The 22,298-nt window shown below is 42.5% G+C and overlaps 1 pseudogene; it reads left to right on the top strand.

Annotated features, from left to right (window-relative positions):
• Nucleotides 1-12,396: 12,396 nt before the first annotated feature.
• LOC114206111 (uncharacterized) lies at nt 12,397-16,682 on the top strand (annotated as a pseudogene).
• The last annotated feature ends 5,616 nt before the right edge of the window (nt 16,683-22,298 follow it).

Here is a 22,298-nt window from a genome sequence, read left to right on the forward strand (position 1 = left end):
CCCACGACCACTGTTGCCTTCTCGAAAAGGTGGGAGATGGCATCTCTGCCCATATGAACGTTCGTGTGAGTTTCTAGATCTGATCTGGAGCCCTGGGACCACTGTAGCTAAAAATCGAGGTGCTACAGTGGTCCCTCTAGCTAAAAATGGCTCCCTAGGCTCTAGAAATCCAAGTCCCACCAGGTACCCAGGATAGGGTGGTCAGTATTGAAGGCACAGAGACTGTGAACTCCCATCCTGTATAATCCACGACTTTTCTCGGTCTTCCAAGGGAGCCTGGCAACCACCCTGCTGGTATGAGGACGGGTGATGCCTCCTACAGCCTCTGCAAATATTTTACGTGACCTTGAAGACATGAACTGGGAAGTCTGGAGGCTCCAGGGTCTAAGCAGGAAAAGAAGCAGAAGGGGTGCTGGGCAGGGAGGGCAGGGATAGTAATGGCAGCCTGGGTGTCCATTTGATGCCGGGCTCTTTTGTGCCAGGGGTAGACATGGAGTCCTGCCTCACCTGCACAGGGGCCAATCTCCTGAAATCTGGTGGCTGTCCTGCTGCAAGCGGGCCCACAATGGGCTCCCACTCCCTCTGCCCCAAGGGCCGGCCCTCAAGGGGTTTGCATGCAATTTCCCAAGTTGGCCCAGAACCTCCTACAGGCTGGCTTTTTTTCCCTCCTGCTGATCACCTCTGCCTCATGTCATGGATTTCATGTGCACACCCAGGGCTCCAAACCCTCCACCCTGTAAGGCCCAGGACAGCCACTTGGTCATTCACTTAGGGGACTCAATACACAACCTCCATATGTATCATTATTTTCCTTATTAATAGTAGTGGAATTAATATAATTCATGATGACTATTGTAATTCATTATTTTTATCAGTAAATTTTTTATCATGGATTATTTTTGTTGTTGATGCTGTACTACATTATAGCTCTCTTTTCATGAAACAGGTCAGATTTTTTGAAGATGATTACAGAGAGTTCCCCAACAGACCTATAATTCACACACTTGCTTCCGTGTCCCCACTGCATGAGTTGGAGTGTGTTCCTCTGATGAGACCTGTGAAATATTGTGTGTCCCCCTCTAGAGGCATTGACAGATCTGTGATGATAGGGGATTCCTGAGGAGGACTTCCTTTGCCAACCTGATCCCCTAGAAAAATGTCTGTCTGCTGTCTGCTTCAGGTATTTTTCGTGTGTGTGTGTGTGTGTGTGTGTGTGTTTTACAAAGTTGTGTCTTTCCATAGAGATGGTAGAATTATCTGCTCCATATTCCCTCTCCTAATCCCTCTCCATCTAGGCTAACAATTTGTCATCATTCATAGAGGTAGAGTCAACTCATTTAAGAAAGCTCCACACTTTCTAGAAGCATCAACTTATATTGTGTTTCTGAGTTAAAATCATAGGCTACAGATACAATGGACTACTATTCAGCCTTAAAGAGGAAGGAAATTCTGACAAACATTCTAGAACGTGGATGAATGTGGAGAACATTATGCTAAGGGTAATAAGCCATTCACAAAAAGACAAATAGTGTGTGATTCTGCTTTATGAGGTGCCTAGAGTAGTCAAATTCACAGAGACAGAAAGTAGAATGGTGGTCACCAGGGGACGGAGGTGGAGGGGAAATGAGTGTTTAATGGGGAGAGTTCCAGTTTAGCAAAATGAAGAGTCCAGGAGGTGGATGGTGGTAATGGATGCACCACAGTATAAGTGTACTTAATACCACTGAACTGTAAACCCCAAAACATGGATGGAACTGGAGGGGATTACGCTAAGTGACATAAGTCAAGCAGAGAAAAACAATTATCATATGGCTTCACTCATATGTGGAACATAAGCAAGAACACAGGAGGACCACAGGGGAAGGGAGGGAAATCTGAAGCAGGGGGCGGAATCAGAGAGGGAGACAAACCATGAAAGACTCTGGACTCCAGGAAACAAACTTCGGGTTTCAGAAGGGACGGGGTGGGGGGATGGGCTAGCCAGGTGATGGGTATTAAGGAGGGCACGTGTTGTGATGAGCACTGGGTGTTATACACAACTAATGAATCATTGAACACTACATCAAAACTAATGATGTACTTACTATACAGTGGCTAACTGAACATAATAAAAAAAGATTGTTAATTTTATGATATGTAATCTTACAAAAGTAATGGAAAGACTCACAGGCTGAAATGCTTTTTGGGTCTTCTGCCTGAGACGTAATTCAATGAACTGATTGTTGCCATTCAAAAGTGACCCTCAACATTGTTTCACCCCTTGCTCAGTGCTTCCTAATATGCTTGTGTCCTTTCTCTGCCTGTTGCAATGATGTCAACATGAATGTCTTTGTTTAATTAATAGGAGGTTTATTACTTTGAGGGAGAGTCACAGGTGTGTTGCTGGTTGTGGGCTTGCTTGTATTTTCAATGTGAACAGGTTTTGCTGTTGCACAACCCAACATAGCACCCTCATGTTCCTATCTGCCGTGCAGGGAAATATATTTTTCTTGCACCATCCTATTAAGTAGGAGCTGTACTCTGAAAGGTATCAGTCTGAGGAGATTGAGAAAGTTTTACATCACTGCATCAGTATTGAAAGTCTTTGTCTTTCAGCGTCACGTGGAAAGTTGATATTCTCCTACATCTTGGTGGTCTATAGTCTATTCTCCCCTCTCCTTAGGTTTATTATTATTATTATGACTCTCATCGTAAATCCTGTTGTCATTATTGTTGTTAATCACCAGGATCCTAATTATTTCAGCAATTAAGATTTATCATTGTTGCTGCAGCTGCTGTTAGAAAATCTTGAATCGACTTGCTCCATCCAGGAAGGGTGTCTGGTTTACTGAAGAGGATGATGGAGATTTCTCAAAAATACACACAAATGAACAGAGGCTTCCAGGTCACTCCTGGTGCCCTTTATAGATATGAGCATCCACAAACATTTCCAACTTTCCTTCCAGGGTCCTGAAGTGACCATTTTGACAGGGGAGGCTTGGTGAGGGCATTTTGGCCTGCCTGAGCCTCTGGGAAATATTATGAGTCACCTCTGGGACCCGTAACCACTTGTGTTTGCCAGGGAGACCCAGGGAAGCCATCCACGGCCCACCAGGCTCAACGAAAATTGTCCTAAGACCACGACGGACCCAGGAATAGATGGAAGAAGCATGGGAGGCCAGGGGTGGGGTCCCCACCCTCTAGAGCCTCTGCAGTATTTCTAGGTAAGCCCCAGAACCCGGGAACTGCTGTCCCTGCCTTCTTGTGTAGTCCCATACTGGACGGGAAGTACCATGCACAACAAGGAAGAACCAATTCAGGTGCCAACCAACAGCCCCGGGCCCAAAAGCACAATCTCTTTAATCCGGACAACAGATGGCAGAAAGGACAATAGGGATGTGGGGGCTGAGAAAGTGCTAGAGCCTTAATGTTAACCATGGCGGGGGCGCTTTGCAGGATGGAGAGTGGGGAGATGTCCTTGCATATGGCCATATTTCAAGGAGACCCATCTCCCTGGAAGACACACACACATACTCACTTACTCACACACATACATGAACTAATATTAAGTGTCCCTAAATGACGGATGGTTTTCCAGATATATTTTCACATCCTATTACTTTTTCCTCATTAGGACATCATTCATGGAAAGAACGATATGATTCCAGGGCACCTGGGTGGCTCAGTCATTAAGCGTCTGACCTCAGCTCAGGTCATGATCCCAGGGTCCTGGGATCGAGCCCTGCATCGGGCTCTCTGCTCGGCGGGAAGACTGCTTCTTCCTCCCCCACTCCCCCTGCTTGTGTGCCTTCTCTCGCTGTGTCTCTCTCTGTCAAATAAATAAAATCTTTAAAAAAATGATATGATTCCAGGTTTACTCTAAAGAATCCAGCTTCCTTCCCCCACCTACCCACCCACCAAGCTGAGTTTGGAATGAGTTATACAATACTGTTAATTGTTAGTAATTTTTGAAACTATCTTAAGGGTACATAGAGTTTCATTTTATTTTCTCTGATTTGGGGAATGTTTCAAATAAACAAATATATAAAGCATTTGTGCATTACTTAGAAAATATGTTTATACTAAATTATTTTAAATCCACTGCTGGTTTCTTTTTGGTTACTTCAATTAATACTTGATCCATACATCCATAAGTAAGAATGGGTTACATATTTTCCTTCAGCACCATCCAGATTTCCAGAACCATTTTAGAGTTTTCTCCCACTTTTCCCAAATGGGCAATGATATGAGTGAAAGATAATGGTTCTATATTCTAGGAAGACTAATCTACATATATTTTTTAAAGTCAAATTTCCCGGTGACATTTTTTTATTTTAAGTTTTTAATTTTTTTAAAGATTTTATTTATTTATTTGAGAGAGAGAATGTGAGAGAGATCAGGAGCAAGGGGGAAGGGTAGAGGGAGAAGGAGACTCCCTGCTGAGCTGGGAGCCGGATGTGGGACTCGATCCCAGGACCCTGGGATCGTGACCTGAGCTGAAGGCAGACACTTAACTGGCTGAGCCACCCAGACGCCCTTAAGTTTTTATTTTAATTCCAGTTAGGTAACATACAGTTACATTAGTTTCAGGTGTAAAATATAGTGATTCAACACTTCCATACATCACCCTGTGCTCATCACAACAAGTGCACTCCTTAATCCCCATTACCTATTTAAACCATCCCTGAACCCACCCCCCCGTGACATTTTTAAAGATGACATTTTCTAAAGGAACGTATCCTAAAAGGGGTTTATTTGCTTCAGTTGGTTTTGCCTCCATGATCCTCTTTCCTAGAGCCCTTGGCAAGCCCTCACTCTCAGTTCATGGTGGAGGAAGAGGCAGGAACCTGAGCAGGGTCCTAAGTCCTACTGGTTAGGAGCAAAACTTGGGATCAGAGAGGGTCCTCTGCCCACAGGCCCTACTGCTTTTGGGCATCCCACATGGCTTCACATGCCTCATCTTATCCATGTCTGAGTCTCAGGATCACCACAACCAGAAGCATTCCTGTCTCAATCCCAGTGGGCCCCTGATGGGGTGTCAGGAGGGAGGAGGGTCTTCAGCCAATACTAGGTAGAAGCGACTCCTGCTCTCTGGGAAACCACTAAACTCTGGTGTATCCTGCCACCCCCCATTCTCGCCCTGGACACTTCAGAAGAGTTTTCACTTGAACTTGGAGCTCCCTGGTCCCCTTGGCCCCTCCATCAAAACACCCAATGACCAGTCCCTCTTTCATAATGATTCCTTTGATGGGGGTACAAATGCAAAGGAAAACATTCTAAAAATAGGGAAGACGCTTCATACATAGTCAAGTGAGAGCCATCCCCCGAAATGAGGTAGGTACTTGAAATAAGTTTGCAAAGAGGCTGGATGGAGAAGGGAGGTTTGGGATGCCAGATCTAGGACTTTGGTTTGGGTTTCTTTGGGAGAAGGGATCCCACGTGGTTCATAGTCTTCAGGGAGTATGACAAAGTTGACAACGGTCCCCTGGAATCAGACTCCTGGTCTTGTTCACCCCCAGCACTGACTGAGCAGCCTAGGTTGAGACAATGGGTCAAGGATGGACTATGGAATTCTGTGTGCGTAGGGGGAATATGGTTTCTTTTTTCTTGGTGAACACAATAAAACACCACCGTAGATCTGAACTACTGCAGAGGAGGCTTGTTTCTTGACCCCTCAGCTAACAGCAAGAAGAAATTTATGTGTATCCTAACCTGTGTACATACATGTGAGTAGTGTCTACCCACCCATCCACTCATCAATACATAGAGACAGAGACGTGTCTGGATAAGGAATAGTCCTCATTTATATTAAGGGGAACATAGCTTAATGGTTCATACCAGTGTTGCCATCTATAACCCGCCACACATGGACCATTCTCGCCGTCTCCTCACTTGGCTCTGGCCTCCCACTCCACCTGTGAGGGAAACTGTCAGGGTCTCTCCTCTGGGACACAGGGATCTGGGAGCCTCCCGCGCTGCACCCTGGTGGCCGGCAGGGGGCGCGCCGACCCGCCTCTTCCGAGGTGGCGTCCCAGGCCCGCGTGGAACGCATGCGCGTCGCGCCCGTTGCCCTCGACGGCCGCGTGTGCACGAGAGCCGGAGCGACGTTACTTTGTGACTGACGGAGGCGGCGACGCTGCGGACGACGAGGGCCTGCGTCTTCGGTGAGTGACATCCCTGTGCGGCCCGGGCCCCTGGGAGGAGGCTTTTCCCCCGCGAGTGAGGGCTGTTTTTTTTATAAATAGAAAGAAACTCGTCTTCCGCCCTGCGCCGCGTGCCTTCCTCTTTCCCGTGTAGTGTTTCACCAGGACTTACTGCACCGGAGGGCCCGTTCGCTGAGGGCCTTCGGGGGCGAGACCGCAGCGTGCCGTGGTCATTTCTATGGCTTCGGGATCGTTTCTGGCGGGGGGAGGTGGACCCCAGTGCAGCTTCCGTGAGAGAGAACCGCGTGAGCGGTGCGGAAGGGACGGAACAAATGTTGGGGTGTCCGGGCGACCCCGGGGCGCGGGAAGGGCCCGGGGAGGACACACCCGGCCGCGGGCGGAAGGGGCCCTGCGTGCGCCGCTGCTGCGCCCGCTTGTCTTCGTTGCGGTGGGTGGTTTGTTCAGAAAGTGAAAGTACTTGAGAAAGTGCTGAAAAGTAGAAAGGTAGGTGTATTAAAACTCGCAGCTGTATTTTCTTTACATCCAAACCAGAATGTATTATAATTTCACTTTCCAGGCGTTTAAGGGAAGTTGCCGTGTCTCTAACCTGTTTAAAATGACGCTCCTCAGCGCGTCTCCGTTCCAGACTGAAGTGTGAGCTGCTCATCGCGTGACGCGGTGACAGCCGTAGATAACTGTGAAGAAAGGTCAGGCCACCGAAAGGTCGTCTTCCGCAGGACCTCCCGGTGACAGGGGTTCTCCAATAAATCTGGAACACTTCCGAATTTGTAGAATGTTCATAAAAACTCGGGGAAGGAAAATACGGATCTCGGAAGGAGCAGTTGTACTCAAAATGAAAATACGTTTCTTCAGAACCGTTTATTCCGCCTTATTGCAGAAATACCTGAGACGTCTAAATTCTAAATTTTACTTTTTAAAAAATCAGTTATAAAACACATTCTGCTTATACTCAAATCACTTCTACATTGTGGCTCAATTATGAGAGGTCCTAATATATTTTTTACATAATTTTTTAAACAGATTTTTTTTTTAAAGATTTTTATGGGCGGGGGGGGGGGCAGGCAGAGGGAGAGGGACAAGCAGACTCCCCGCTGAGCACAGAGCCGGATCTCACAACCCCAAGATCATGACCTGATCTGAAACCAAGAGTCTGACGCTTAACCACCTGAGCCTCCCAGGCGCCCAAGAGGTCCTAATATTCTTAAACGTCTTCATTTACAGCCCTTAAGACCTACCTGAATGTCCCCGGACAGATGCAAGATGGGTTGGCTTTCTCTTCTTTTGTATTAAAACATGCACACCACAGAACCCTCAGTGTGTTCTGCTTCTTGACTGTACCATAGCTATGAGAAGGAACACCTCTTCTGCTCCCATGCCCAGCCCCCATTTTAATTTCAGACATGTCCCAATGTATTTCTATCTCAGTTTTTTTTTTAATAAGTTCAAATCAGGCACCAAGAGACCAGCTGAAGGCTCAAAAGTGCTCTTTATAAAGACCGTAATTTTTGCTTTACTTTTAAAAGTGTATCTTACCTTGTTTCAGGTCATGTGGGGTGGTGCTCCAGAGGAAGGTATTAGTCAAAAGCAGCTTCCTGAATTAGCTACTTCTCACAACAGTGTATGGATCAGCTGTGCACTCCCTGAGCCCAGGGAATGGGGAAGAATTGTCCCCTGAGTGCCAGCGACAGCCAAGAAAGGTCTGCAGAATAGCTTTAGAGGTGAAAAGGGGGCTTCTCAGGCTTGCAAAAATAGCCTGTTCTGACTAGGAAGGGGAAAACAAGGATTCACTCTGAGTTTAGGAATTTAACCAAAGACACAAAGAAGTAGTTAGAGATGAGCCAAAACTAGAGCTAATTTTTTGCCTTCCTCTCAGACCTTTTTTACTTAATAGAGTAACAATATATTAATTTCAGGTGTACAACATAATTTGATATTTGTGTATATTGCACATAGTTAACAAGTTTTTTCTATAATGGAAAACTTTTTTCGGGGGAGGGGCAGAGAGAGAGAGAATATCTTAAGCAGGCTCCACCCCCCAGCACAGAGCAAAATGCCAGGCTCAGTCTCACAACCCTGAGCTCATGACCTGAGCCAAAATTAAGAGTCTGACACTCAACTGACTGAGTTACCCAGGCACCCCTATAATGAGAACTTTTAAGATGTACTCTTACTAACATCCAAGTATATAATACAATATTTTTAACTATAGTCACCGTGCTGTATATTTCATCCCCGGAATTTATTTATTTTGTAACTGGAAGTTTGTGCCTTTGGTAACCTTCACTCATTTTGCTTCCCCCCACCCCCCAAATCTAGCAACCACCAGTCGGTCCTCTGTATCTGTGGGTCTGTGTTTTGTTTTTAGATTCTACATAAAAGTATTTTTCTTTGACTGGTTTCACTTAGTATAATGTACATAAAGGTTCATCCACATCATCCCAGATGGCAAGATTTCCTTATTTTTATGGCTGACTAGTATTCCATTTTGTGTATATATACCACATTTTCTTTATCCATGCATCCATCGATGGACACTAAGTTTGCTTCCATGGCTTGGCTGTTGTAAACAATGCTACAGGGGCGCCTGGGTGGCTCAGATGGTTAAGCGTCTGCCTTCGGCTCAGGGCATGATCTCCAGATCCTGGGATCATGCCCCATGTTGGGCTCCCAGCTCAGCAGAGAGTCTGCTTCTCCCTCTCCTTTTGCCTATCCCCCTGCTGTGCTCTCTCTGTCTCTGTCTCTCTCTCTCTCTCTCAAATGAATAAACAAAATCTTAAAAAAAATAATGATATAGTGGACATAAGTGTATATATATCTTTGTGAGTTAGTGTTTCTATTTCCTTTGGGTAAGTTACTCAGAAGTAGAATTGTCACACTGAAAACTGCAGCCTGAGATATTTTGTAGGCTAAACACACTTGAAATTGTTGATCATCTTGCTGTAAATTCCCTGCAGTGCTTGCCAGAACAGGCCCAAACCCACAAAGTAATGAGGCCTTTGAATGCTTTTAGAATGCCCAACAGGATTTAAGGAATTACTCTTTTTCATAATTGTATCTAAATTATTTAACTAATTAGAGGGGAAATTTTTTTGTTAAATTAGTTGTTCCTTGGTTATATTTATCTTGATTGACATCCAACGTAAACAGGGTCTGTCCATTGCATTGCAAATCTGATGAAGTTATCAGCTATGTCAAAGTGAGTCCAAAACCAAATATATGTCTATTCTTAAAGTAAATGAAATTCTGAGCTCAGGACTTTGGTGATGGCACACTCAACCACACAGCATCATAGGTTTTCCATCTACTTAGGTTCTAGTGAGTACTGAAGAAAAATTTCCCCAGTGAGATCCAACCTCCTTTATTTTGCCAGCGAACTTTGATTATGAAAATGACTGTTTAATATGATGGGGGCCAGTTGTAATACCACATCTAAGGGTAGGTTAGGTGATGGGGACGTGGAATTTCTGTTTATTCATAATTCATAAATCATAGTCAAAGAGAACTTTGCCTTAAGATTCGGCAAGTGGTCTTTCTGCCGGTAGTCTTGTCAATAAAGAAAGGCGCAAAGATATAAATGCTTAGTGAGAAGTTAGAAGAGTAATCTGAAGGAAAAAGAAAGTTCCCAAATGGAAATCATGTGCCAGTACTGCTTTGGTTCCAAGTAAAAGGCTAAGAAACACTCACTGGATTTAATTATGGGGGAATAACTCATCTTAACAAGATTTATTAACGTGGAAATCGTAAGTGATTTTGTAAGTCAAAGTGAGGGAATGTGAAGAAACTCTTAACTATGTACTGTTTCTTCAAGTTCATTTCGGTCATGTGTCAGCAACTAGATATAAATTGGTTTAGAGGAGGTTTTTCTTAGAGGAATGGAGAGACTAAATGAGTTTAAGGAGATGAATGGGGAAATGAAGGGGTTACTGGTAAAAAGCAGTTTGGTTTATAATCAATAACATACAATATTTGAGGGAGGAGGAAAGAAGGAGATACAATTGGAGAAGTTGGATTTAATTAGGAATAAGATTACTTTTCAGTTTTTACAAGAGCAGATATACTGATGGGTTGGAAATCAGGAATAATTATAGTTTTCTTGCCAGTGAGTTGAAATATTTCTTCAAATTATCAGGTTCATCTCTGCAGTAGGAAGTGAAACCATTTTTGAAAACTAAGGGAAAAGGTGAGAATTTGTGAGATTAGAAAATTAGAAAAGGGGGGGCACCTGGATGGCTCATTTGTTAAGCATCTGCCTTCTGCTCAGGTCATGATTCCAGTGTCCTGGGATCGAGCCCCGCATCGGGCTCCCTGCTCGGCAGGAAACCTGCTTCTCCCTCTCCCACTCCCCCTGCTTGTGTTCCCTCTCTCGCTGTGTCTCTCTTTGTCAAATAAATAAATAAAATCTTTTTAAAAATAATAAATTTTTAAAAAAGAAAAAAATTAGAAAGGCACAGGGAATATTAACATATTAATGAAGCATAGCAAAGTGAATGTTAAGCCAAAGTTGGATGCCAGATAGTTAGAAAAAGCTTTTGGGAGATTTGTGACTCTGTAATTAGACCAGCTCAGTACTTCATTCTGAGCTGTGACAGATGGAGTCAAGGGGAAGGTGAGATATTGGCATCATCTAGGATTGGGGTTTTGATTAGCAGATGTTGGGAAGGACTAAGGGGCATTACAATTGTTGGTCTTGGTGTGTATGTGTTGGAATGAGTAAGTGTATGTTATACTGATCAGTAGAAATTACATGTGGGGGCTGAATTTGGAAATTGGGGTCACTGAACTAAAGGTTCCCATGTAGTAGGAGATCCTGAACATGGGGAGAAATCATGTGAACAGGCTGAAAGGAGGAGGTTTTGAGGGAGGAGTCTCCGGTCATGGATCTGACTGGAGAGATATGCAGGTAAAACTGGTTCCGGAGTCTAGAGTCCTTCAAGATGAAATTCTTTAGTTATTTGACATTCAGAAACGGGCAGAGCTAATTTTAAATTCTAGCTGTCAATTTTTAGCCATGTAGTTTTGTCATATAGTTTTTTGAACCTAGTGCACATCACTCAAATGTGTAAGTAATCCATAAAGGCAGGATTATTATTCGGTATTAAGTGCAATGTATGTCAGCATGTATGTAAATTCCACTCACAGAGTCTCAATACCAGTAGTTTTTTTTTCTCTTTCCAGGTCCTCAAATTCAGTGGGTTTTAATCATATCCTGTTCTTGACACATTATCAGTGTTTGTTGATGTAGTATATTTATTTATAAACATTGTTTGAGGTAGTACTGTAGAGGTAACAAATTCTTTTATATACTTAAATTATGAAATGCAGATATAATCTTGTTGATAAAAATAACTGGAACTCCAGGCCCCAAGAAGTCAATAAATTACCTCTAAAACTAAACCTCTTTGCTCTATATTTTATGAGCTTGTCTGCTCTGTGGGGATTAGGTAGCAATCCTTAATGCGTAGCATTATGACATATGTACTCCTGCTTCTTTCTTGTGCAAGGGATTTTATGTTCTAGACTTACATGATGAAAGTCACTGAACACATGAGCAAGGGTTGGGTCTTTGAAATGTCCAGCCCAACTTTAAAGAGATTCCATGGTTGCTAGGCCATATATTCCAAGGCCATGAGTTATACAGTTGGGTTGAGGCACTAACACTGCCTGAATCCCACATATGGAGGAGCCAAGGTGACTGAGGGCAGGTGTTGCTTGAGGGATAGCATGGGGCATTCATGAGCTGAGATGGGTGTTGGAAAACAATGCTAGTGGACTTCACCCAAAAATGATAAAATACGAAATTCCAAAATGGTGTCCTGAGTTATCAATACAAGAATCTCCATGTGACAGGAGTCAGGTTCTCCTCTAAGATTTTGGTGCCAGGGATGTAAATTAGTAGGACCTCTGAATACCAAGTCTAATTAAATGACACCTCTAAGCTTTTGGTATCTTTTTAATGGGGATATTAATAACTTCTTTATGAGCATAATAGGAAAAGACTTCTTATTGTTGATTCTTGGAGAGGGGAGCCCCCTCCCTCTTTGTCTTTGTTTACTCTGCAGGTACATGTGAGTTGGACTATGGGCAGGAGTCACTACCATAGGAAGATTTGCAGATTAAAGATGGGCATATCTAGGAATATTGGAAAAGACAAGTCTCATGGGTTCTTTCTCTTTCCTCAGCTTTGTCTGCTTAGTTATTGGACTGTCCCTTGGTGAGAATACACAGGAAGAAAGGGGCAACTGAGTACTAGACAATGCAACCACAGGTGAGTAGGACTTGTTCTTTCTCATGGATACCTGTTTTTCTAAAGGATGAGCAGATTTATCTTCATGGCCTGGATCTTCTTTGTGCCTCCATGAAATATTAGTGTCAGTCCCACTTCATCAGGAAGGCTTATGGCAGGTCAGGGTTTGATCGAGAAATAATCTGATACCCGTATTACTCTATTCCATCCCCCATCCCCTTAAGGATATTCTTGCAGAAAAGTTGTTTCTTCTCATCCATCCCATGGCCCCAGCTGAGAAGTGACTCACTCATTAATCAGGTTAGTGTCTGCAGTGGGTTTAGGCCTGTGGTGAACACAGGTGATAGAAATGAGAACAAGCAGAAACTTACAGTCCTGTGGGGAGGCAGAGCTTCCTTCAGGTGAGTTCAGTCCATCCAGGGTTTTAGATGCTACAGAGGAGGGCTCTGCAGCATTGAGACTGGGGGTCGGGAGAAGAGATCAGTGAGGAATCATTTATTTTCCCCAATTTTAAACTTACTAAAGTTTTTATAGAATATGCTTGAGCATTTTAATAACTTAAAGAAAAATTCTCCTTACCACTCTTATTCCCAACAACTCAATTTCCCTCTTTGTAATTAAACTTTGTTCAAATTTGAAAACAAAGAAATGTCTGCTGAGTATTGTTTTCCTAATGTGGGCAGTGCATTGAGAAGGATTATAATGGAATAAAACCTAGGGTCCTGTAGCAAATTTTGCAGGACTGGAAAGATCAGGTTTAATTGAGAGGCTGATGATAGTGATAAACAGTACTTGGAGGTGCCCAAGAAGATTGAAATGGAGGGGCAGGCTAGAACATTCCCTGTGTACAACAGTCTTAGGGCCCCTGGAGTTTTGCTTCTGGACTGTATGTCTTAAGTCTTTTTTTTTTTTTAAGATTTTATTTATTTGACAGAGAGAGACACAGTGAGAGAGGGAACACAAGCAGGGGGAGTGGGAGAGGGAGAAGCAGGCTCCCCGCCGAGCAGGGAGCCCAATGCGGGGCTCGATCCCAGGACCCTGGGACCATGACCTGAGCTGGAGGCAGACGCTTAATGATTGAGCCACCCAGGTGCCCCTGTATGTCTTAAGTCTTATCATGAACATGTGTGTTGTGTAGAGATTGGCAAGGCCACACTTGCTTATCCAAGTCGTGTAGGAGCCCCATTCAGTCCTGCAGGAAGTTGGGCAGTGCCGTGCCCTGGGTATTTCCACCACACCTCATAATCATTTATAATGGAGTTATGTTTACAAAGTGTGTATATTTCTGTGAGTCTGTGTGAAAGACCCATGATAAGGCAGCATAGAGAAACATTTGACTGGGACCCCAGGCAGGGTTTGAGCCTTCTGTGTATACAGCAACCCATCCTCAGCACCGTCATGTCCAGTGTACTCTCATGGCTCTTGGGAGGCAAGGCCCTGCCTGCATCAAAATATCTGATGTTTTAGGAATCAGTGACCTTCAAGGATATAGCTGTAGACTTCACCCAGGAAGAGTGGGCCCTGCTGGACACATCCCAGAGAAAGCTGTACAGAGATGTGATGCTGGAGAACATCAGTCATCTGGTCTCTGTGGGTGAGTCTGTCAACATTAATGTATTTGTTCAGCAAGTATTCAGCTTTCACATATCCCCCCTCCCCTCTCAGCCCTTATTCAAATTCTTTCATGGTTCTTAAAACTACTTGAATGCAATTCATTTATTTACTTACACATATTTTGTCACCCCAAAAGAATATATAGTTTTCCCGGCCCCTCTTTCATGTCTTTCTTGCTTCTGGACCTCCCATGCCCAGGACTGTGCTGGGAATTCAGTGAATATTTTAAATGAATGAAAGCACTAAATATTACTAAATAACTATTCTCCCTATACTCAGTTGGCAATTAAAGATCCATTTGTGCAAATTATACCTATTATCTATTTCTAAAGAAAAATCAAGTGTTCTGGTGCAGTTTCTGTGTACCTAATTTTTTAAAAAAATTAATTTCAGCCTACTGTGGAAACATATAATTACTCCTTTGTTGAAAACACTAAAGATTGTTCACTCTGTCTTTGACCTTGGTCCTGCACATCAACAACAAGAAAATCTACCTGGGTTGGCATAGTGTCAGGATGTTCTTTCTGCCCTGGTGAAGGACTTTACTATTTTCAGTGTTCAAGGTGCTCTTCCCTGGGCTCTCCTTCACTATTCACCTTGTTTTGCCTTGGTATTCTGCCCTGAAATTAAAGAGCATTCATGTTTCTCTGCATAGAATCTAAAATCAATACACCTTTTACTCCCCAAAAACAGGGTATCATCTCTGCAAATCAGATGTGATTTCCCAGTTGGAACAAGGAGTGGAGCTGTGGAGGGAGGGAAGAGGATTTCCCCAAGGCCCGAATCCAGGTGAGCTCCAGGTTGTGTGTGCACAGTGCCAGGAAGGTCCTGTTATGGGGAGAGCAGGACCAGGGGAATGTCAATCTTATTTCAGTCCTGAAAACACTTCATAATTTTCACTTTCTTGAAGTACATTTCAACTCACTGATACATTCCTTCTTTTCACATTTTTCCCCTGTGTAAGGGTCAGTATTTGAAACCTACACAGGCCTTGCATATTTTCACAGTTTTCATCCTATCATCCACACTAGCAGTTCATTTTGTTTCTATTACTTTAGACAGGAAAAGTGGCCTTAAGAGACAAGAAGACATCTGCAGAAAGGACCCATCTAATTGCATGTCAATGGTAAGTTTCAAGGGGGTGAACCCTTCCTCAACAGTAAAGACATGGGAGCCAACAGATTTTAGAACACAGCACAGGACTGTGATTTCAGTTGGGCATAAATGCTGCCTCAGCAGAAAGCTTTGGGTGGTTTGAATTAGGGAGAAAATCAAGATGTTGCTCAAAGCTATCACCTGCGTTCTTATAAAAGGACAGCCACATAAACATGGCTCATGCAGCTAGTCTATGAAACTAATGAAATCTTTAAAAGTAAATCTGATAGTTTTGCAGTTGAGGTGTTATGAAAAAGGAAATCTCTTTGTATTGTAGAAAATAACATGCATGGCCTGTATAAACAGGGAAGATGCTAACAGGAGATGTTCACTGCATGATCAAAGTAGGAGTCATGTAGAGAAATTAATGTATATGAGAAATTCTTTAACAGCCTCTCATCTCCTTGAAACAGCAGTGATCTTACACTGGAAAGGATGCCTATGAATATAATGAATGTGGGGAGGTTTTCACTTACAGATCCACAGTGACTCAACATGTGCTAACTCACATGTAGGGAACCCTATAAAAGTAAGGAATGTGGGAAGGAGTTCCACCAGAGCACTCAGCTTTCTATACACAAAAGGACACACACCAGAGAAAAACTCTACAAAGGTAGTGAAGGTGGGAAATGCTTCATCCAGAAGGCTATTTTTTACTCACACCAAAGAATCCACACAGGAGAGAAACCTTATAAATGTAAGGAATGTGGGGAAAGAGTCCATCGGAGCACTCCGCTTTATATACACCAGAGAACTCACACTGGAGAGAAACCTTATGAATGTCATGAATGTGGGAAACACTTCAGGCAAAGCACTAACTTACATTCACACCAAAGAACTCACACAGGAGAGAAACCCTATAAATGTCATGAATGTGGGAAGGGATTCCATCAGAGCACTCAGCTTGTATGTACACCAGAGAACACACACCAGAGAGAGACCTTGTAAATAAGTGCCGTGAATGTGGGAAATACTTCAGCCAGAATGTTAATTTATATTCACACAAAAGAACTCACAAGGGAGAGAAATCCTACATCTGTGATAAATGTAGAAAAGGTTTCTATCATCCTTCCTCCTTTAGTCAACATAAAAGAAGTCACACTGAAGAAAAACCATAGGAAATTTTTAGTCAAAACTCCAGCTTTAAAGAGCATGAGCAATTTTATACCAGAGAGGAGCCCTGTATATGAAATGAATGTGTCCAGAATGCTCAGTAAATGTCTTACCCTTTAGTTAAAATAATCACATACAATGGAAAAGCCTTCATCATTCTCTGACCTTAGTTCACATGAAAGAACCCATATTATAAATATAAGGAAAAACGGTCCTCACATTCTGCTCTAACAGACACCAGAGGCTCACATAGGGAGAAATTGTATGTGTACAGTCCCGCACCTTCATGGCGTGCCTTCATTTATAATTTACCCTTTAAGCACCATGAGCAAACTCTACAGCAGAAACTACAAACTCTATCGAGAGTCCTGAAATCCACACTTCAGAATGTTCAGGACTTTGCCAAGTCCTGAACTATTATAATAGTAAGTTCATCTTACATTATAAATAATGTAAGATGAAAATAGAGATTTGTAGATTTGTGCTGTGATCCGGGAATGTTTAGTGAAGAATTTGTAACAATTGATAAAACATTAAATTATTTCAATAGATTAGTACTTGAAATCAGTAAAGGTTGTGCCTCAAAAGTCTAATAATGTTGTTCAGTTTATATTTTTATGCAGCTTTAACCATAATTACAAGACTTGAATCAGTCACAAAATAACTGAAATAACCTGGAAGGTCATAATACAAAATAATGTGATTTAAATATTATATCGGTGTTTAAACATATACATCTGCAGTATAAATTAATACGAACATGGAAGAATAAACATTTGGTTTATGAATAAAGTCCAATGTTAAAATAATACTCCTCTTTTTGAAATGTCCAGCCTGTTCACATTTCCCTAGCTGCACAGCCACAGTCATTCCTATCTGATCAGGTGGGAGGGAAAGATGGGGAATGGGAAGCCTGAAGACCAGGGCCCCAATGGACTAGGAAGAAAATGGGGCAGACAGAGAAATGAGTGCACGTGGGGGAGGAGGCAAGTACATGGCTGGCATCTGAGGCACAGGTGATGTTGGAGCAGGGATAGATTGAAGGAAGCATTTGGGGACCTTAGGGATTGACAAAAGCAGAAAGGAGGGAAAGGAATAGGAGCCAAATCACTTAGTGAGGAGGCCGAAGGGGGCGTGTGGAGGTGGACTCAAGGTCATAGAGAGGCCACACCACCTGAAGTGACTTGAGCAGAAGAACAGGGCTTTGGGACAGGTACTGGTGATCCAGGATGTGCACAGGCCTCAGGAAGAGGGTTCAGCTAAGGAGGGTTAATGTAGGTTAAAGAACAGGATGGGGGAGTACGGGGTACACTGAGGGGACATAGGGGTCCTGATTGAGATGAGGGGTCGGGACCATGGTAGAGGGTGTGGGTGGAATCTAAGACTTTTTCTTCTCTCCCAGTGCTTTCTTAAAGCTCCAAGCAGTTAATCCATATAAATTAGAACCTCAGACTCTCTGGGTAATTTTGCTAGGCAATATTCTAAGTTTGCCCCCAAGATTACATCCCTTGGGGTTCACACCTGTATAATTTCCTCCCTTTGCTTCTGTTCTGAACCTTTGGATGTGATGGAATATCATTCTCCTCATTATATGGCAATGGTGCTGGGGTTTTGCAGATGTCATTAAGATCCCTAATTGGTTAATTGTAAGATAATCACAGGGGCGTTTTTCCAGAATAAGCATCAACCTAATCAGGTGAGCCATTTTGAAGGGGATCTGCAGGTCAGAAACAAGAGGATGTCAGATGTGAAACCAGAGACAGTCTGCTGCTGGCCTTGAAAAAGCAAAGGGAGGATAAGCAATAAATGTAACCGCCAGGGAGTGGGGAGGAGTATTGAGGAAGTGGTAGGAGGACGCTTTCTGAGAATACCCTTTGCGTGGTTTGGGTTTGGGAACAACCATGGAATTAAAGTCAACAAGAAGGAGTGGGAGAAAATTGAAAAAAATGGGCCTAACTTTGTATCAAATAACTACCATAATCACAAAATAAATTCAACTAACTTTTTAACACATTGTTTTTACTATATACACTTAAGTGACATACAAAAATATTTGCAAATTATCCTTATGCCTACTTGATTTTTTTTTTTTTGCAGTGGTGTGAGTGTAGCAATTTTTGAAGTATTTTTGTGTATCATATGACTGAGTATGTGGTTAAATATATTTAGGTTGTTCAGCCAAAGTTTTACTTGGTAATGGAAAATGGAGACACAAATACTTGAGGAAGGAGAAGATAAGTCTCAGGATGTTGGATTGGAAATAGTCTTAACATGAATTAATGATGTGTGTGCTTGTGCTTCCTGATCCTGTCCTCTGAAAGGGCCTAGAAGCAGGGACACCTCAGTTGCAATGACAAATACCACTCAAATACTGGGTTTCTAAATTTCATTCTCAGTAATAGGAACTAGGCTTCCTTGGAGGAAGGACTGATTGAGGCAGGGAAATACACGATTGGTATTGAGGAGGGAAAGTATCTAAGGTATCTTTTGCTGGAAAGTAAGGAAGTACTCACAAAAGGAGAGGTAGGTAAAAAGGAAATGGGGCAGATCAGAGGGGCCCCTTTGGCCACATTTGGGACAACCATATCATTAAAATAAAGAATAAAAATAATGGATTTTTAGCACATTGAAAGATTAACATACTCGTACATGTACATGCCTCTATATGTGGAGGGAAATGAAAACACTCTTTAGAGTGGAAACCAACTAAAAGCAGAGGGAATGGTAGGAAAAACATCACCACTTGAAACCACCATAGTGAAAGGTTAACGTTAGGTAAACAGTTAAAGCGTGTAATTGAAGTTTTTGCCATCCATGAAAAAGTTAACATCATAATGAAAAGCATTGACTTACTGGTGTAAATCACTGAGAAAGACCAAACACCGCTGTGTAGTGTTCCTGAAAAATGAAAGAAAAAAAAAAAAAGAATGACGACAATACATGAACTAAATCTCACAATAAGAAAACAGAAGGAAATACCATTTTGGGGAATTGTGGTAAACAACTGGCTTAAACTCTACAAAAATGACAATTTCATGGAAGACAAAACTGAAACGTGTTCTAGAACACAGGAAAGTATCAAGATAAGACAGCAAAAAGCAATGTATGATCCAGAATAGGATCCTAGAGAGTAGAAAATATTTAATAGCACCAAAAAGAATAAAATACTGAAAATATATTTAACATAGGTAGATCTGCACTCTGAAAACAACAAAATATTTTGAAAGAAATGAAATATACCATAAAAAAGTGCTTATGGAATGAAAGTGATTATGGATTTGAAGACTTAATATTAAATGGCAGTACTCCCAGATTGACCTGCAGGTTCGGTGTAATCTGTATCACAAGTCCAGCTGACCATAAAAATGTATGTTGAAGTGCAAGGACCCAGAATAAACAAAACAACCTTGAAAGGAAAAATTAAATTGAGTAGTCATATGTCTTGCTTTCAGATCTTACCACAAAGTACATTAATCACGACTGTAGTACTAGAATAAGAATAGACTTTTAGATGAGTGGACTAGAATTGAGAGTTCAGAAATAAATCCTCATACTTAACGGTCAATTTATTTTTGACAATGGTGCCAAGAATATTCAATGGGAGCTATAATAGTTATTTTAACAAATGGTACTGGAGCAACTGGGCATCCACATACAAAGAAAAGAAATGGTACCCCATCTAACATATTAAAAAAAAAAACCCTCAAATGGGTAAAATAGCTAAATATAAAAGCTAACATCACAAAACTCTTGAGAGAAAACAAAGATATAAGTGTTTGTGTTCTTGGGGGCACCTGGCTGGCTCAGAATAGTGTGTGACTTGATCTCAGAGTCATGAGTTCAAGCCCCACGTTGGGTGTAAAGATTACTAAAAAATAAAAATAAATATATATATGCAAATATTTGTGTTCTTGGATTTGGCAATACCAAAAGCACATGCAACCAAAGAAAAAAATAGATAAATTGGGTTCATCAAAATGAAAATGTTTGTGCTTCAGAGGACACTAACAAAGTTTAAATACTTCCCACACAATGGGAGAAAATAATTGCAAATCAAAGATCTGAAGAGAGCATAGTATCTGGAATGTGTAAAGAATTCTTACAACTCAAAAATTGTCGAAATAATAATCCAAATTTGAAAACAGGCAGAAAAAAAAAACTTGAATAGATCTTTTTCCGATCTAAAAGTGACCAGTAAGAATACAAAAAGAAGCTCACCATCATTATTTATTCGGGAAATGCGAATCAGAACTATGATGAGATAACCTCCATGCTGCCGCTGGGATGGCTGATACAAGACAGAGGGTGAGCAAGTGAGAGGACATGGAGAACTGGAACTCACGCACCCCAGGTAGGACTGTAGAATGCCGCAGCTGATCTGGAAAGCAGACTGGCATGGCGGTCCCTCAAAAAGATAGTTGCCATATAGTCAACAGTGCGGTTTCTACTGACATAGCCATAATTGAGAACATACATTCACACAAAAATGTATATATGTGAGTGTTCTTAACAGTTTCATAGAACCAAAAAGTGGAAACAACCTAAATGTCCATAAATTGATGATTGAATCAGCAAAATGTGCCATATTCATACAATGGAATGTTAACTCAGCTATTAAAACAAGAATGAAATGCTGAGGGGCGCCTGGGTGTTCAGTTGGTTAAGCGACTGCCTTTAGCTCGGGTCATAATCCCAGGGTCCTGGGATCGAGCCCCAGGGTCGGGCTTCCTGCTCTGCAGGGGGCCTGCTTCTCCCTCTCCCTCTGCCTGCCGTTCCCCCTGCTTGTGCTCTCTCGCTATCAAATAAAATTTTAAAAAAGTGAAATGCTGAGTGTGTTCTCCTTTACTGATGAGCCTTGAAAGCATTATATTAAGTGAAAGATGCCAGACACGGAAGATACATACCATGTACTTCAGTGCATATGAAATGTCCAGATGGGCAGGTCCACAGAGACGGAGTGGTGGCCAGGGACTGGGAGGAGGGGGGAATAACTAATGACTGCTAATGGGCACAGGGTTTCTTGGGGGATGATAAAAATGTTCTGTAATTAGTGATGATGCTCACAGAGGCTTGTGAATATACTAAAAAAAAAAAAAAATGAATTTTTTCGCCAAAAAAGGGTCAATTTTATGGAATGTGAATTGTATCTCAATTGAAAATGATGACACCAGCTAAAGAACCAGAATCCTGAGGTGACATGTGCCCTGTGATGGAAGGAGATATAAACTCAGAGCTGGGAGAGCTCCACGGGATACAGAATGTCCCTGTGGCTGCAGACAGAAGCGTGGAGCCCTCAGCTTGCCCCTGGATTTGGGGCCCAGGAACCTCAAGGCAGCAGTCTTGGCCCTCTGCATCCAGCCTTGCCCTCCTGATTATAGGAGTATATTTCAGGGGATCCCTAAAGAGTTACTTCTCTCCTTCTTGAAATCATTTCTGATTTTTCTCTAGATGCTCCTCCTCACAAATGTGAGAAATGAGTAAAATAGGAGGCAACCCTGAACTCCTTTCCTTGGCCTGTTTCCTTTAGTTGTTGGCCAGAGGGGCGCACAGCACCAGAGAGGAAGGTCGTGATTTCATGATGTGTGGAATTTGGGTGGAAGATGTTTAAAACATTGGCATCTTTTATGTGATTGGCTACCAAATGTAGAAGTAGTCATGACACAGCTTTTGGCTGCTTTCTTGTGGAAGGTGCACATCTAATTCTGCAGAAATATGATATGGATGCAAGCAGAGCCTTAACAGTTCGATAGAAATGTGACTCATCCATCTGTCACCTCAACCACAGGCAGCTGCTTCGAGGTTCCCTTTCTTGGCTCTCTTAGAACCCCATCCCCGACTCCATGGGTGCAGTTGGAATTGCCCCTGACTTGAGATTAGGCAGAAAATGTAACAGAGGACTGAGGATGGGGAGGGAAGACCGTGAGCAGGACCCACAGCCCCCAGAAGAGTCCAGTTTCCTCTCTGTCCACCGACACTGTGATGTCTTAGCATCTGCCTCACTGAGTTGTGCCTCGGTGGATGGGGATCTG

This window comes from Eumetopias jubatus, unplaced genomic scaffold (assembly GCF_037043125.1).
Source record: "Eumetopias jubatus isolate StellerSeaLion01/CBP00866 unplaced genomic scaffold, mEumJub1_p1.0 scaffold_2, whole genome shotgun sequence".
NCBI classification, from domain to species: Eukaryota; Metazoa; Chordata; class Mammalia; order Carnivora; family Otariidae; genus Eumetopias; species Eumetopias jubatus.